The following is a 15,965-nucleotide window of genomic DNA, read 5'->3' as shown; positions in this document are numbered from 1 at the left end:
CTGCTGTGAAGATCATTCAAACTTTACAATTGTATTTTTTACATGGAAGGTGACCTTACCCTAACCAACCTGGCTTACTTTGAGACATTTGTGTGCATGCCTGCATACAAGCAAGACTTGACGACCCTTATGGGTCTCATCCAACTTGGAGTATTCTATGATTCTATAATTCTACTGCATACATTTAATGTGTCCAGATCGTGCATCTGCTATTCTTTCATGCAGAGTGACCTAATGCAATAGTCAACGCCCTGAGACGCATGGTGCTCCCATTCTGCACACCAATAGAGCTGCACTGGATGAGCTACTCAGTGCTCCAGGCACAATTTACACCGTGGCAAAGCGGTTTTGGTACGGACTGCACAAAAGGCACAGCACAGAACATGGCTGCACGGCTGCACACCAACAGCATTATTCCAGGCTGAAGGCCGGGAGGAAAAAATAGACTAGAAGCGTGGAATGTTGCTAAAGGGGGAATTTGAACTGCCTGCCCTGCTCGCACACGGCCCAAGGCCGTTCCGCGGGGGTTCCGCGCCCTCCCGCGCCCGCTTATCGCCATTCCGGCCTCGTTCCGCGGCGCTGCCGAGCCCCGGGCCCAGCGGGCAGCTCCGCCCCTCGCCCCGCAGTCGCCGGGATGAGAGAAAACAGGGAGAGGAGCAGCGACCGCCTGGGAAGCAGCTAGTGCGAAAGTAAAGGGGCAGAGCATGGAGCGGCACTAACGTTCTGAAGGTAAAGCCACGTTCGTTTGCTCGTTTGGTTTTTTGTCCCCGAGCTGTGGGGTAGGTCTGCAGCAGAAATGGCGTCACTTTATAAAAGTTCGCAGATCTTACTGATTTGTGGGGTTTTGGGGGGTTGTTTTCCTTTTTTTTTTTTTTTTTTTTTAAAGTGGGACTGTCCTATTTGCGATGCAGCTGGGCGAGGTGGCCGAGGTCTAAATATAAGCCTGCGAAGACATGTCCCGAGATAGCAACGCCGATAGCAGAGGCTATTGTTAACTTTTGGGATTCCGATTAAATCCTGACACGTTAAATATTTATTTAATGTGCACGGAGATGGGGAATTCTCGTAACTACGTTAATGGAGTCAGAACAGGGAGAAAGGTTTTCCTCCTACCCCCCTCCCAAAGCTACATGGGGACTTCCCAGTCCAACTCGGGGTCTGCGTGCTGAAGCACGGGTTGCTGTGTGAACATTAAAGGACAAAACGTTTCAGCTTTGTTTTAGGAGTTCTGTTTCAGTTGGTTAAGCAAACTGGAGCATTTATTTTTCCGTTTCTGCAGCTGAATCCAAACATAACATTCCAAAGGATAAAATCTGTTACAAAATAAAACCTTCTTAGTGACAGCTGAAGTTATATTCACGGTCTAAAAATGATCTGAAAGCGCCTCGAGAATCCTAAATGTCATTCCCAAGATGCGGTGAATTGTCGTTTGGGTTGTGAACTATTTTAGGGACTGTGCCTTAAATGGGCCCTATCTGTGCAGTTGGAGCAAAAAGTCAATGAACTTTTCCTTGACAGTGTGAAACATGGAGGTGTTTCCATTACAACTGTAAGGCCAACGTGTTCCAGATTTGCAAAAATATAATATTGAAAATGTATTCTTCAGATGTTGATTTCCTTCCCCGTGTTTACTTTCCAAATGTATGTCAGAGGGCAGTGAAGAGTGGAAGAAGTCCCATCAGAGATAAAATAGTGATTGAAAAACAACGTTTGCCTGTTGTTATGAGAAACTGTTTGGTGATCACCTCATCTTATTGGCTTCTCCCTCGAGTTTTAATTTCTGTTCTTAAGAAAAAAAGTGGAAATATCTTTATAATGAACAGAAGCAAATAACTTAGGAAATGCTGTTCAACACAGCACCATACTATGATCAGAAGCACTTTTACTTTATGATAGATATTATTCTAGTTGTATGTGTAGGTGTTGATACTGTAGAGGAAAGTATGAAACCCAACTTTTTGGTCACGAGGGTGGGGAAAAAAAGTGTCCCACAATGTGCCACAAAATTTAAATATGAGTTCTAAGGGCCTGGCATGGCATAACTTGAGGTTTTTTGTTTGTTTATTTGGGTTTTTTTGGTAGAAATGTACCCAGAAGGAGAAAGTCAGGTCGTCAGCTGCTCCATAGGAAAGCTTTAAACACTAATTGGTGTTGTGCAATCCTGGGGTGATAAGGTGCTGTTAGAAAGTTGTCTTATGAGTAATTAAGTTTAGGTCTAGCTATTATAAAGCACAGTGTCCTCTTGACTGGTCTAAGCCAAAAGTATCTGCATAATGACTGGAGAGATTTAGCCATAGGTATTGTTCTGGCATATATATTAGGAGGTATTATCTTTACTATCATAGATATAATTATTGTAACAGATCCCTTCTATTTCAGGTTGCTCCTTTTTCCCTTCCTTCCATTTTATTAAAAGGATGTGCTGTACCTTTCTTCATTTTAAAATACTGATCTTACTCATAAGGAAAAGTTGGGGGTATTTTTGTTTTTTTAATCTCTGAGAGTGTTTCTGTTTATAGTATTCAAGCTTCTCCATAGAGTGGGTGTAACCAGGAGAAGAATTTGGTCCATAATGCGAACTAAATTTTCAGTGCTTCCACTATTTAGAGCTCTGCTGTGTTAAAAATAGCTTCCCTGTGGTTTTGGCCATGGAGCCACAAATACAAGTTTTCAGCACTGAGTTATTGTGGATGTTGGTCCCAACTCTCACTACAAGAAATGGAATTCCAGCTCGTGACTGTGTCAACAGATGGCTCTGTTGAATGTGAGCTTGCATGTTTGATCTCCTCGGTGTCCCAAAGACAGAATTTGTCCCACTCAAATGCCAATCACTTTCAGAAGGGAGCAAACTCAGAAGGCAGAGCTTGGCCTTGGGAGTAAAAAACCCTGGGAATGGCCATGCTCAGTCTTTCATGAGGTGGTAACTTGGAGGTCTGTGCACAAGTGTGGCTGACAGTGGCAGATGTTAAGCAAGTGGTGGGGAGGTGAGTAAATCTTCAAGAAAAAAAAATAAAAACAGTTTTATTCATAGCTAATACTGAGCACGGTTGACATAAAAGAAAGCTCAGTGATCATATGATGTTGCATCTTCCCCGTTGTCTCCAGGTTGCTGCAGGCAGCTTGCAGGAGGTAGAGGCTGTCTTTTCTCTGAGTTCAGCAGTGAAGGCCAGACTCCAACAGGTATTCTTCTATTGTTAGGTTGTGTTCTGGAAATGGTTGAACATCACAGGTTTAGAAGAATGGAAGTAAGAGTACTGTGTATCTATTTACTGTCAAAGTAATGGTGAGTAGAAGCTAGGAGATAGTCTAGAAAAGCAGCAATGCTGGAAGAATATTCAAAGGAATTATACCATTTTAAATTCTTTTATTTATCATTTCTTCTGTGGGAGCAGTGTATAACTTTGTGTTAATCAGCTGGGACATTTTTTCCATTCCTCTGGGAAGGCTTCCACCTCCCATTCCAAGAAGCAGATTGAATTTAGCAGTACTTTGCCCTGACCAAATGCTGTGCACAGGTTTCAGTGGTAGAGGGTTCATGCTTTGATAGGGACTTTGCAACAGGTCTCAGGGTTCTCAGGCAAAGCCTTCTCTTCTTGATTACTTCTTAGGCATCTTCCTACAGTGTCCTTTTGCCCTTCGTAGGACTTTGACTTTTTTTGTCAGGTCTTTTGACATTTATAAGTTGAATGGTGTGTTCAGTTTTGAAGCTTTCGCTGACTCTCAGATCTGTCATCTCAAATACCATCTCTAAGACATTCACATTTTTATTCTGTAGAGCATGACAAGACAATGTTATTTGAATTGACAAAACATCTACACAGTGTCTTTGTTTCAAACATCTTAGAGATGCAGAGTAGCAGAACTCAGTTACCTGTTTGATCTCATTTATCCTTCCAGTCTAGCTAAGAAAAGCTGGCAGCTTTAAACTTGCTTGGGAGAGTATCTTTGGCTTACCTTCCCTCCCTGATCTACAATTCCATGTTAATGTCTTATATCTATAGCTTCAGGAAACAAGAGTAATCCTTTCCTCTCCTTTGTATTGCTTTGTGAGTCGAGTAACGTAAGATTTCCAGGAGTGTGGCTGTAACAATAACAGAGAACTGAATGGCCATGAGCCAGCTAGCGTAACTTTGCAGCAGCCCACATCACCAAAGGCTTAAACACTTCTAATAAATAAACACTTCTAATATATTTCATCCAGACACTAAGCTTTTTTTTTTTTTTTTTTTCAATTAGGTTTAACTTTCTTATATGTGTGATGTGATGTACACAACATTTGTATTGCTTTCTTGTTGTGAGGCAGCCACTTACCATCATTGTGCTGGCACTCAGCGTGCTGTACATTGTGAGGTTATTTAAGAGGACCAAATGGCCAGTGTGAATGTTACCTTCCTTTCCACCGGCTCTGCTTAAACATAACGCTCTTTTTCTGCCTCAAAAACGTATGTAAAGGTATGTATAGTATGTTAGCCCCTCCTTAGCCTTTCCCACCCTGAAAATTTTCAAACAGGGATGGCATGTTCCTCTCTTCACTGCCAAAAAAAAAAAAAAAAAAAAAAATTCCTTTCATGCATTTTCCCCTCCCCCCATTTCTTCCCAGCTGACAGCTGTGAGTGTAACTTTCAGAAGCTATCCTATCCAATTCCCCTGATTCTGTTTTTGAGTTGGATTTGGTTTAAATATGCAAGTCATCTTTCACACTGCAGGGTTTTCTTAAACATAGCAATGAACTGGCTTTGCCAATGCCAGTGCTCAGTGTAGGTGGAGACACAGCAACTTTGTTTGTTTTTAATGTATGTGTTTAGAAAAAAAATAATTCCCCCCTCCCGTCAATTTAGAAAGTTGTCAGAGAATCAAGTTGAATAATGCAGTCATCTCAGAAGTGACAGGAAGGCCAAAGTTTCATAATAATAAAGCTTATTTTTCAAGATTATTTCCTTATAATTCAAGCAATCTGTTTAATTTTCAAACTATTTCAAACCAAACAAAAAATCCTATTAACAAATGGACGGATCATATTCAAAATGTAGTGAGAAAATCAAAATAATGTATTTTAATAAAATTGTTGAACTTCGTGGTTGCTTTTCAGCCGTGCAAGGCCTGACACAAAGTGGTGGCAATTTTTCAGTTGATTAGTTTGTACTTTGATCAGACTGGAAGGTTACAGCTAGCTCCAACATAAACATGTACAGCAGCTCAGGTTTTATCAGAAGACAGTTTTCTGTCCTCACTGCCATTCGGCTGTGTGCAAAGGAATGTGAGACAGGTAGTTGTACTTCAGTTGATTTTACAAAGCCAGAGGAAATGCATAAAGATGTGTGCAGTTGTCTCTGCGGAATCTGAACACACAATTATAATTAAATTGTTGAGGTAATAAGAAGGTTAGCTGTTTTTTTATTTTTTCCTTAGATGATCAGAGTTGCATGTCTGTATTTTGAAGATACCAGGTTTGCCAGTGCTAGAAGAGGACTGATGGATTCATCAGTTATGAAATTCATGAATTTCCTGAATTCATAAAATCACGTGATTTCTGGAAACTACGTTCAGGATGCCTTGAGTCTACTTGCTGCAAGCCTTTTATTGAACTTTGTGTTACTGGACTACACCTGCTGAAGTATGGCAGTAGAGATTTAAGTGACAAAAACGATGTATATAGTAGGCAGAGGTGTAAGTGGTGTTAATTTTCTTGTCACTTTAAGGGTGTACAGTCTTGGATCACTAGATGGTAAATGTAATTTATCCTGTACGCTGCCCCACTGACTAGAAGGAGTCAGTAATCTGTGACAAAATGACAAAGAAGAGGAAAGCTGTTTTGCAGATGGTAGATTATACAGACAATTTTGGACTAGGATAATAATAAATATATTGTGCTTAAGAGCCAAGTGCCTTCAGACAGTTGGTGTGTTGCAAATGGACATGCCTAACTTGCCAGTAGTTTTAAACTGAGAACTTTGCACAACTCAGTTTTAGAAAACTTGCAGTTTTCTCTGTCCTCTCCCATATGCTTGCATGCACACCTGCAGTGTTCCTGGTCATTAGAATTCTAGTACCTCTGCAGGAGGAAGCACATCAGACCTTTGCCTTGTAGCTTGACAACATACAACTGTTTTGTAACTTCTTTTATTAAGAGAACATTTTGTTTTGTGGAGACATGATGGCTGGCACATGAACAACACCTAAAATGCCTGCTGCCAATTTGTTGTTTGTTACTTGGTTTATTAATTAAGTTACACAAAAGATTTGGAAAAAGACCAACAGTTGTTTTTTGTTTCTTTTTTGTCCCATATTTTGGACTGCCTAGCCAAAGGAGAACAATTGCTGGTGCAGAGATGCATGAGAGTCCCCAAAGGAGGTTAGCTCTGTTCTTTCACTAAATTAGACTGAAGCCATACACCTTCACTGGTGTCATAAATTTTAGTCGAGATATCCTGTTGGTCTATTCATTGAACTCTGTATAGATCTGATCAGAGTACACCAGTGCTAAAAACTTCTGTTGGCTTTAAAAACAATCAAAAGCCACATGGTTTTGAGCCAGAAAATAATTTCCTAAAAGTAAAAACATGTTTGAAATTGAAACTTCAGTTCACTGAAGTTGGCTCACTGGAATTCTTTTCCCATTTCTACAACCTTTACCTTCCTTTTCTTGCTTTTAGTTTTTTTCTTAAGTTACATAAATAAAGCATAGTGTTTCATGTGGTTTCTTGCTGGCTTAATTATGTAACATATAAAATGTAATGTCTAGATACAATCATTTTTCTTTTCATTCGCCTGTTTCTAATATTTGTTTCAAAAAAGTAATTTTTTAATACCAAGATACAGTTGGCACGCCAGATACAATTGATAGAACACATTTTTAATGGCTGGAAGTTGGTGTAGTTACATGTCCTAAAAGAGATAAAAATTTGTATAGAAATGATGGTTTGGCCTAGTATATCCTTCCTACGGGATATTTTTGCCAGAGGAAGTAACTTTTCTCTAGAAATTTATGTAGTGGATCAGGCTGGGATTCAGCTGAGCTCAGCAAAGTGTCTGGAAAGATCTCTGGTCAGCCTCCTTTAAGGCACCTTTGGATTATAAACTAGTCGGTAGTCTTCTTGTAGAAAGTTTCCTCATAAAATCATTCTGTGGGCTAAAGTGTGAAATACTTTGCTCTGTTTGTGCATCTTCTTTTTACCCACACTAATATAAGCTTCTCAGTGCCATCAGTTTGGGCCTTTGCAGTACATTGTGGTGAGCAGTTCAACCTGCAGTGCAGAACACATCTTTCCATGCAAGCCTCTAGAGCATCTCTGCCAATCTGTCCTTCTAAGAGGCTTTTACATGGAAAACTCATTTTTTTGTTATTGATTTCAATGGAAATATGCACATTCTTTAGATCTGGCTGAAATCAAGGGTTTTGGTGTTCCTGACTTCTGTAGTCTATTGACGGGAATGTCAAAAATTGAAAGGCTGAAGTCATGGTCTGGAACCTGAGATCCTTGTATCCATTGATTTACATAGTTAAAAATGGCACGAGATAAAAGTTAGCTGGCAGTGTGCTTGATCAAGGTCAGGCATTGCTGTGGCTCGCAGGAGGTGCTGGCCAAGCAGCTCTGTGCCATGAGCTGCTCTGCTGTTCAGCAAGGAGCTGGGAGGAAGCAGCAGCCATTTCCACAGCACGCAGCAGGGGCTGTGATTTAAGTTTTTTGTACAAAAACCTTTGTGCATACACACCTTTGTGGAGCCGTTCCTAACGCTCCTAACAGGTTATCCCAGATCTTTACGCTTTTACGGTCACGATGACATCCAGCTACTTGTAAGCTGCACCTCAGAGCCGCACATAAAGCTCAGGGACGCAGAACATCCCACAGCACTCAGAACAAGGCCAGTGCCTGGCCCTGGGGAGCAGATGGGGCTGGCTCCCGTCCCGCAGCGTGCCTGGCTCGACCTTCGCTAGGCCTCAGCGCTGCATTCCTCTCCAAGAGGTTCGTGTGGGGCAGCACGGAGCTCGAGGAAAACTTTTTATTCCTTCATCTTGAGGTAAATTACTTTCGGGATAACAAAACGTGAACACTTGGTTGTGATTTTTTTATTATTATTTTATTTTACTTAGTGGCTACTGAGAACGACTCCCACCGGGCCCTTCCGATTCTCTCCTCCCCCCACCCCTCGTCAGCGCACCCGCCCCGGCCATTCCCGCCGCGTCCGCTTCCTCCCGTCCGCCGCGCGGGGCTGCAGCGCGCATGCGCCGCGCTCTCATCCCGCCCGCGCCGTCCCCCCGCCCCGGCTCCTCCCGCCCTTCGCGCACATCCGGGTCCCGGCGCTGGCCCCGCCGGCGCCGCCGCGCCGCTGTCCCCTCCGCGGGTGCCGCATAAAGTTTTGTTGAGAGCGGGCGGCCCGAGGCCCAACCGCCGCCTCCAGCTTTAACGGACGGAGGCCGGGAGGCCGCCTCTTTTCGCGCCGGGTGGGTCGGTGTGCCCCGAGGGCAGCCCGTGGGGGAGCGGCGGCGGCGCGGCCGGGCTGGTGGTGAGGCGGGGGGGAAGCCGCGGCCCGCTGGGAAACTTTCTTCCTCTTTCCGTTCCCTCTGGCGATCGGCGGGGGCCCTCCCGGGTGCGCGGGGCCGCTGAGGGGATCGCGCTGACAGCGGGGGGCGGCCGGGCCGGGTTGGAGGCGGGCGGGGGGGAGATGGGGCAGCCCTGCTGTGTGCCTGAATGGAGAGACGCGCTGCTGCAGTGCTAACGTGAGGATGGGCTGTTTTGGTGTTTGTTTGTTTGTTTTCTAAATATATGAGGAACTTTGCTTTTAAGTGATCTTAAACTCCGAACAAACGAATGCGTGGAGTGATAAATCCCCGTGCTCCAAGCACTTTGGTTAAGAGCCACTTTTTTGCAGGCACTTTCTTGCAGGCACTTTCTTCCAGCCCAGCGTTTGGCCTGTACTGACAGCTGCTTGGCAACAGATGGATGGAGAAGGGCAAGTTTTGTTTTGTGGGGGCTGTAAAATTAATAGGAGGAAATACGGTCTTGTGGTTAAAGCACAAGACTGGGAATCAAGTGATCGGTGTCCTTCCAATGGAGTTTCTGCTAGGAGTTTGAGCAAATCCAGTGAGCCTCAGGAAAATGAGAAGGGATTTCCCACAGACTCAGTGATAGTTGTTGAATCTCTTGGTGGAATCTGTGGGTTCATAGATGGTATTCAGTGAGTGATGGGAGCACTCTGCTGTAACGAAACGTGTGAGGAATAACTGTCAGCAGGAGCATTAAGCTGTAAGTTTTGGGTTGGGAAATGAGATTGTCAGCGTGTGGTGGCTTTAGATGAAATCGGTGTTAATTTTCAGGTAATTTATCTGCCGTATGTGGCTTTAAAATTGTGAGGAGTGAAACTGGTAGTGTGCACTGCGCTTCTCTATGATGGGAGTTGTGCACAGAACGTCCTTCCAATGCTCTGAGGAATCAGAATCTGATTGAAGAGGAAGGATGGAGTGGTGCAGACGTTTCACTGTCACGTGCCCGTGCTCTACAAAAGCTGTAATATGAAGTTGGCAGCTGTTGGTACTGGAAGTTAATAGAAGAAGCAAATAACTTAATTGAAGATGTTTCATAATTAGTGTGTGTTGTAACTTCTGAGCACTCTGTGTAGGGTGTTGCTGAATTTAATGTCTTAATCCCTACTGTTTGATAGTGGTTTACTCTTACATCTGATATTTAAATTTTGTTCCCTTGGTCTTGAAATTGCTGGTAAGTGCTTAATGGCACTTAATTTTGAAAGCAAAATCACAGCAAACCTTGTTCTTGCTGGGGTTCATGTCCCCAAACCTTTATTTTCCTTTAAAATATGGAGAAAATACACTCGAGGGAGGAATGTTCTTGTTGTTTTGTTCCTTTTTTTCCGAAAGAATTTCCTAGTGGAAGCCCAGGAAGTGCACAAGATGGGCAGTCATGGTAGGGGTGAGAAATAGAAAAAGAGGATGAGTGGCTTCCTTTGCATTTCTCTCTCTCTTGATCACAAAAGGTCACAGCAAAAGGCTGTACAGCGATTATGCTGCATGCAGCTGCAGTGGGTCCTTTTTGTTGGAGGTTCAGAGTTTTAACCTGTGATGAACCTGAAGGAATTGTAGCTTTGGACCCTACGCTTCTTGGTTCTTGTTATGAAGTCCAATTCTTCATCTTGCAACTTGAGTAGATAATCTCTTTAGCAAAGTTTTCAGGATGGTACATTATCTGAGCTGGAAGAAATTCCATCTCTCAAGATAGCGTGCTAATGCACTATTAAGTGTAGTTTATATTTCTGTAGTTTGTCTAATGGCCTTTGAAAATTATGCAGCGATCTGTAATGCTCCAGAGGACACTTTTAATTTCAGTAGGATGTTCTCTGTATTCTGTTTATGGCTCTCTAGAGAAAACTCTTAAAAATCCTTTGTTGCCTTTGCCAAACTATGTACCTGCAGCCATACTGCTGTGGCAATTCAACACAAGTTTGTATTCCTTTGCTGCCAGTTAAATGCTTCATGTTGATTCAAACACATTTCTTTTAACGTCTCTGCTGGCTTTGTTAAAATCAGTTTGAAAGTGGTTTTTTTCTTGAAAGGTCTTGAGATAATTTTTTATAGTGACTGGTTTGTTTCACTGAAGTAAGGAGAGCAGAATTAAAAGATACTTGTTCTCACGTTAGCTGAGAACACTTGACGTGTTTCATGACTAACATTGATAAACAACTCATTAGAAACAAGTTGAACAGTAGTTGAGGACTTTAGCAGTTATCATTAGTCACAGTGCGAGTTCCTGTGCTGTTTTCTGGAAGCCTTTTCAGCGGTGCTCCTGTGACCACGTAGAAAAGTTTGGCTGGCACTTCAGTGTGCTTGACCAGTGTGGGTTGGCAAGGTGCAGGACGCCGTCTGCCAAGTCTGTATCCCTGCTGACCTACCACCAAGGCTGCGCCTGCCAGGACTGTCATCCTTGACAGAGGATCTTTGTCAGAATTGCTGCTACTGATCCACCAACTATGAGGTAGTGTCTCTGAATTCTGGGTCAGTGGATGTCACAAACTGACAAATTTAGAATACTTCGCCATTCATTCATTCTGTGCAAGGGGGGGGAAAAAAGCTTGCTGAATTACTATTGTCAGTGTCCCCTCCAAATCCTGTAGCTTTTGTAAACTTGTCACAATCTTAATGCAATTCAGTTGGAATGGAAGTGTATACACACACACGTACAACTTTATTTTTTCCCCATCTTTTAAAGCTTTACGAATGTCCATAGCCCCTGCTTTCAGGTTACACTTTTTGTTGGCAATTCACATATTTAGTGGCAGTGTTTAAGATTTTATTCTTTAATGAAGATCTTTACATGAGCAGCTGAATTTTTGTAAAGCTTTGTTAATTTCTTCATGTATTTTAGGGTGTTTGGAAAATATGTCCATAGGTGTAACCGTAAGTACGTCCAATTTTTCCCACATTTTTTTTCCAGATGGGAGTATTGAGTCTATTTTAAACATTATTTGCTTGGCCTTGTCTACCAATAGTGGCATAAGTTTTTGTTGTCACATGTCGTGAAATTTAATCACATCCTTGTATGTGAATTTAATTGAGAAAGGGATGCCAGCTTGTAGTTATCTGCTGTGGTTACAGTAGATCCTGAATATCCTTAAAAATATGAGGCAGTGTGAGGGCAGTGTCAGGAGTGCTTCCTATGATAGATGATGACATTTTTCAGCATAACACTTCTGTTGGAAAATGCCAGTTAGCTGAGAGAGCAAATGTTTCTGGTGAAATACTTAGGAGAGCGATTCTGGTTCTCAAGTTGAATTTGTAACTTTTGAGAACTACAAAGTTGTGTAAGTAGAGCAGTTTCAGACTCCAGGCCCATGTGAGCATGTGATTTTTTCTGTTCTAAATGAATGTGTTAAGAAATAGGTACTAATTTTTTTTCAGGCTTGGAAAGGCTGGGGTTTTTTTTTTTTTTTGCTCCTTCTGACTCCCCCACTCTGTATCACTCTTTAACTATTTTTGTTGTGGTGCAAAATGAGTTTTCAACTTTCTGTTCTTTGGTTGCATTTTCTCTTGTGGTTTCCTTGGCATCATTTGGAAATTGAGGTGCCTTTGAAATGCAGTGGGTTCTGGTGAACTGTTTGTGATCGGACCTCTTTTGTGATACAGATAGTTATCACTTGTTCTACTTTATTTTTTTATAAAGAGTTATAAGAAGACTCCTAAGAAAAACCAAAACCATCACCTTTGTTATCTAAGCTGTATGGCTTTTATGGTATCAGTTCTGCCATGTACATTGCACTCATTACTTGCATCTTGGCCTTGGCCTCACCATTTTGGTTTCTTTAAAGAGTGCTGGTTAAAAACTTCTCAGCTGACAAGAGTTACATGCTTCATTTTTTTTAAAGCTGTGCTAGATGCTGTACAGATGTGGAAATGAGCAAGTACTGTGTGAGAAAGCCAGGTCTGAAGCTGTTAATGCATTTTTTTGTTAGGGGAGCCAGTCACAGTTAGTAAAATTTTTGAAGATATCAGACAGTTCTTTTCTGGTCTTGTTTACATGTATTATTAGTTAGAATATGTTGCCTTACAAGGCATGCTTAAAGCAAAGAAGTCTTGTGCTAGTGTACAAGCAGCAATGTTTCCATCAACTGGATGTCCCCTTAGATATACAAGTCCAGTTCTGATGGAAATACCACAAGTTCCTTATTGGTATCCTCCATAAAATCTCTTTTCATCTTTTACTTACCCAGGGGAGATGAATTAAACAAATAGTTGATAATATTCTTAATGAGTAAGGTGTCACAAAGGGTAATTAAAGGAAAATATTTTGTGTTCCAAAGCTGTGGTGATGGTTGGGAATTATTGCCCAAGTTCTTAAGTGTGACCTGAGGATTAATTTTAACCTCAGTATGCAGGGAAAAAATACGGAGCTAGTGCTTATACCATGTTTGTCCTCAAGAAAGGATTAATTTAGTACCATTGCATTTAAAAGGAAAAAAAGGATCTGACTGAAACCAGGTGGATGTACCAGGTTGTACTTTTAGGCAGTTGTAAAAATGTACTGATGGCTGGATATATTGTAACAAGGTATATTGTAACAAGCTGTGATACAGTCTAATTGAGTTTTTTGAGCTTTCTCTCTGTGCATGTGCGGTGTTAGTATGTGTATGAAGTACTGAAGCATATCAAGGTTGAAGGGGTAATTAAGTTAGGCACAAAAACTGACTGCAAAACAGTTTGAACTGGCAAGTCTGAAGCAATTCTAATAAACTACCAATTGTGGGACTGGTTAGAAGGGCTGGTTTGTTTATGTTATGAAATTGAGTCTCCAAGCAGTTTCTAATCATGTGCAGTGAAGTTCAGGTTTCAGACTGAGTATGATGCTACAGGAAGCTTTCTTAATTTGCAAACAAGTAAATTAGGCAGGAAAAGAATAACATTTGTGCATTTGAAATGCACGCTTAGTGTTGACAGTAGGAAAGGAAGATAATATAGTTGTTAACCAATTTATGCTTCTTATGGGGTGATGGACTACTTCATTAATAGTACTTAAAATTCAGATCTTGCAGGTCGGAAACTCAGTGTTTGGGATAAGAGGCAGTAGTCTAAGAGATGCTCAGAACTACCAATATTTGTGAGTTGTGCTGTTAACTTGCTTTGTTTGTAGTTAGTTGGCTTGATGAGGCATTAAGAAAGGACTCACACAACTAGTTCCCTTCCATTTGCTCTACTGTTCAATAGGAATATCAATAACATCCGCCCCAAAGTGTTATTGTATGCAGCCCTTGCTACCTTTTGTTTCTATCCATTAAAATCCCCCTCGTGTCATCTCATGCAATACATTACTCTGCAACACGGTTTTCAACTGAGATTCTCATGTAGCTTGGTTAAAATGTTATTCAGTAAAAGAAGGTAATATGTCCTAGGCCTTCTGCCTCAAGGAAATTTAAGAAAGCTTTTCTCTTTCCACCTAAGAAAGTTATTGCCTGCTGATTCTAGAGGTTCAACAGTGCGAGCAATTTATGTGACGCTATGAAGGGAAATGTCACTCTTTAAAGCATATTTTTCTGCTCTCGTATCTTAGTGTTGTGCTGCAGTCATAGCTGGTAATGCATATGTCTAAAACCTTGGGAGAAATTGGTTGTAAATGTAGATGATCTGGTGAAGCTGTTCCTTGTAAATGTCATGATTATATAGAAACCTGTCAGTCATTAAATGCTGGGATTACATCAAATGCAAGTAAATGTTCTAAATGTGTTTTATGCACTTCATGTGGGAATGTTAAAACTCCTGAAGAGTTGTAGCTTCTACATGAAAATGTTTGATTTCTGTGCATAAATGCCCAAACCCCTGCTCTGTGACCTTAAATGGCTCCAAAGAAGGGAAGACTTTAAGTCGACAAATAATATATGAATCTTTTTAATACTATTCTGGTATTTTCTTTAATGAGAAAGCTGTAAGTCTTCAGTGTGTTTTGTTCCAAAACGAACTTCTCAAAGGCCTATGATGAGATGGGTTCAGTGTCACCTATGCTTCTGGAAGCCTGTCAGCAGTTTGTTGCTGGGTTTCTTTTTCCCCACGCTGCTCTAGAGCAGGTAAAAGTGCACTTCAGCAGAAGAGTCTAAGCAGCATGGGTGGCTGGTGTGGATTTACTGCAAGCATTCGTATCATTTACAGCTTCAGCACTGCCATTTTTCAGTGGTTGTATGTAGAATCTTTTTTTTTGTGAGGTTGTTTCAGGAATCCTTGTGTTGCTAGGCTTTGTATTTGGTGATAGGGATTCTGACTAACATAAAGTTTTGAGAGCAGATTTTTTCTTTAATTATTGTTTACAGAGACAAAGTCATTTCTCAAAATTCTCTTGGCTTGCCCTACAAATACCAGTTACTGTAGAGAATTGCTTTAGTAGAGCTATTCCAGCTTTCTTTGCTTCCAGTTAGCTTGTTTATTCTGAGAGTATAGTTGTGCGGAAATGATGTTGAAATGATATACAGCCTGTAAAATTTCATTCCTTGTTATTGCATGTACTACTACGTTTGAAATACTAAAGGAAAGAAAAATACACGTGATCATAGAACATGGGGCAGTTGTAATGGAATAGATTAGTTGCAAGAGCTAAGAGGCATTTATTGAAATCTCTTTTGAGCTTAACTTAACAGCAGGATTTTCTAGGGCATGTTCTGCCTCCGTGCTTACAATTCTTTGAAAGCATGCTTAGAAAACAGAAGTTTTTAATTGTCATCTCGTTGGCCTGATATTCTAGGTGGGTTCATTTCCTTTGTAGGGGTGTGAGCAGCTTCTGAAATCTTACAGCTATTGAATGTACCCAAGGCTTGGAAGTAAGTTAATTGTGATTATAAACAGCTTTTACTTTTTAGAACACTAAACTTTTATCCACAGTAAAAGAATAAATGTAGTCTGGTTTTGGCCAAGTTTATCTCCCTTTATGTATTTCCTGTTACTTTGAAGGGTGAAAAGGTTCTCATGTGGAACTATCCTAGGGAGCTGAGCCTACCTTGGAGATTTGCCATGTCCTTATTTCTTCACAATGTCGGTGAAACATAATTGCTTTTTTTCTTTCATTCTTGCAATACCCTCTTCTAAGGACCCGGTGGGGCAGTGGGAGACATCAGACTTTTTAATTTCTCGTTGTTTTCATTGTGTTTGTTGTTATCTTCCATTTCTTTCTGTATTACTGAAAAGCTGAAGAATCAAAGAAGTGCTGGTGGGGATGAGCCAGGAGTGAAATAGGTGCACTGTTTTTTTTCCTGTAAAAAATTGGTTCTAAAACTTCAAACCTGTATTTTTCATCACAGCTGAGTGTCCTTAGGTCTCTTCCCCACTTCCTTCATCTTCTGTGGCATAAAATCTAGAATGGTTGTACGTGGGACAGCATAGATGCTTTCTCTAGAGGTGTGTGCTGCATCTTTTATTGGAGCTGCTTACTATGTAGTTTGGTGTGGGCTTGAGCTCGTCGTGTCAGTGCAATACCGAAGTA

General features: G+C 41.3%; 1 protein-coding gene across 5 annotated transcripts in view; it reads left to right on the top strand.

The window, feature by feature from the left end:
• Positions 1-352: 352 nt before the first annotated feature.
• Positions 353-15,965, top strand: part of SMAD5 (SMAD family member 5) — a 28,190-nt gene continuing 12,577 nt past the window's right edge. For 2 of the 5 annotated variants that reach the window (XM_085236852.1, XM_085236850.1), the window contains exon 1: positions 353-729. The gene's annotated coding sequence lies outside the window, so the exon portion shown is untranslated. Of the gene's footprint in view, positions 730-8,266; positions 8,444-8,482; positions 8,506-15,965 lie in introns of those variants that run through there. The other 3 variants (XM_085236853.1, XM_085236849.1, XM_085236851.1) reach the window with 2 other exon arrangements.

This window comes from Meleagris gallopavo, chromosome 15 (assembly GCF_905368555.1).
Source record: "Meleagris gallopavo chromosome 15, MGAL_WU_HG_1.1, whole genome shotgun sequence".
Lineage (NCBI taxonomy): Eukaryota > Metazoa > Chordata > Aves > Galliformes > Phasianidae > Meleagris > Meleagris gallopavo.
Note: the sequence above shows the minus strand (reverse complement) of the source record. Positions and strands in the feature narration are given on the sequence as shown.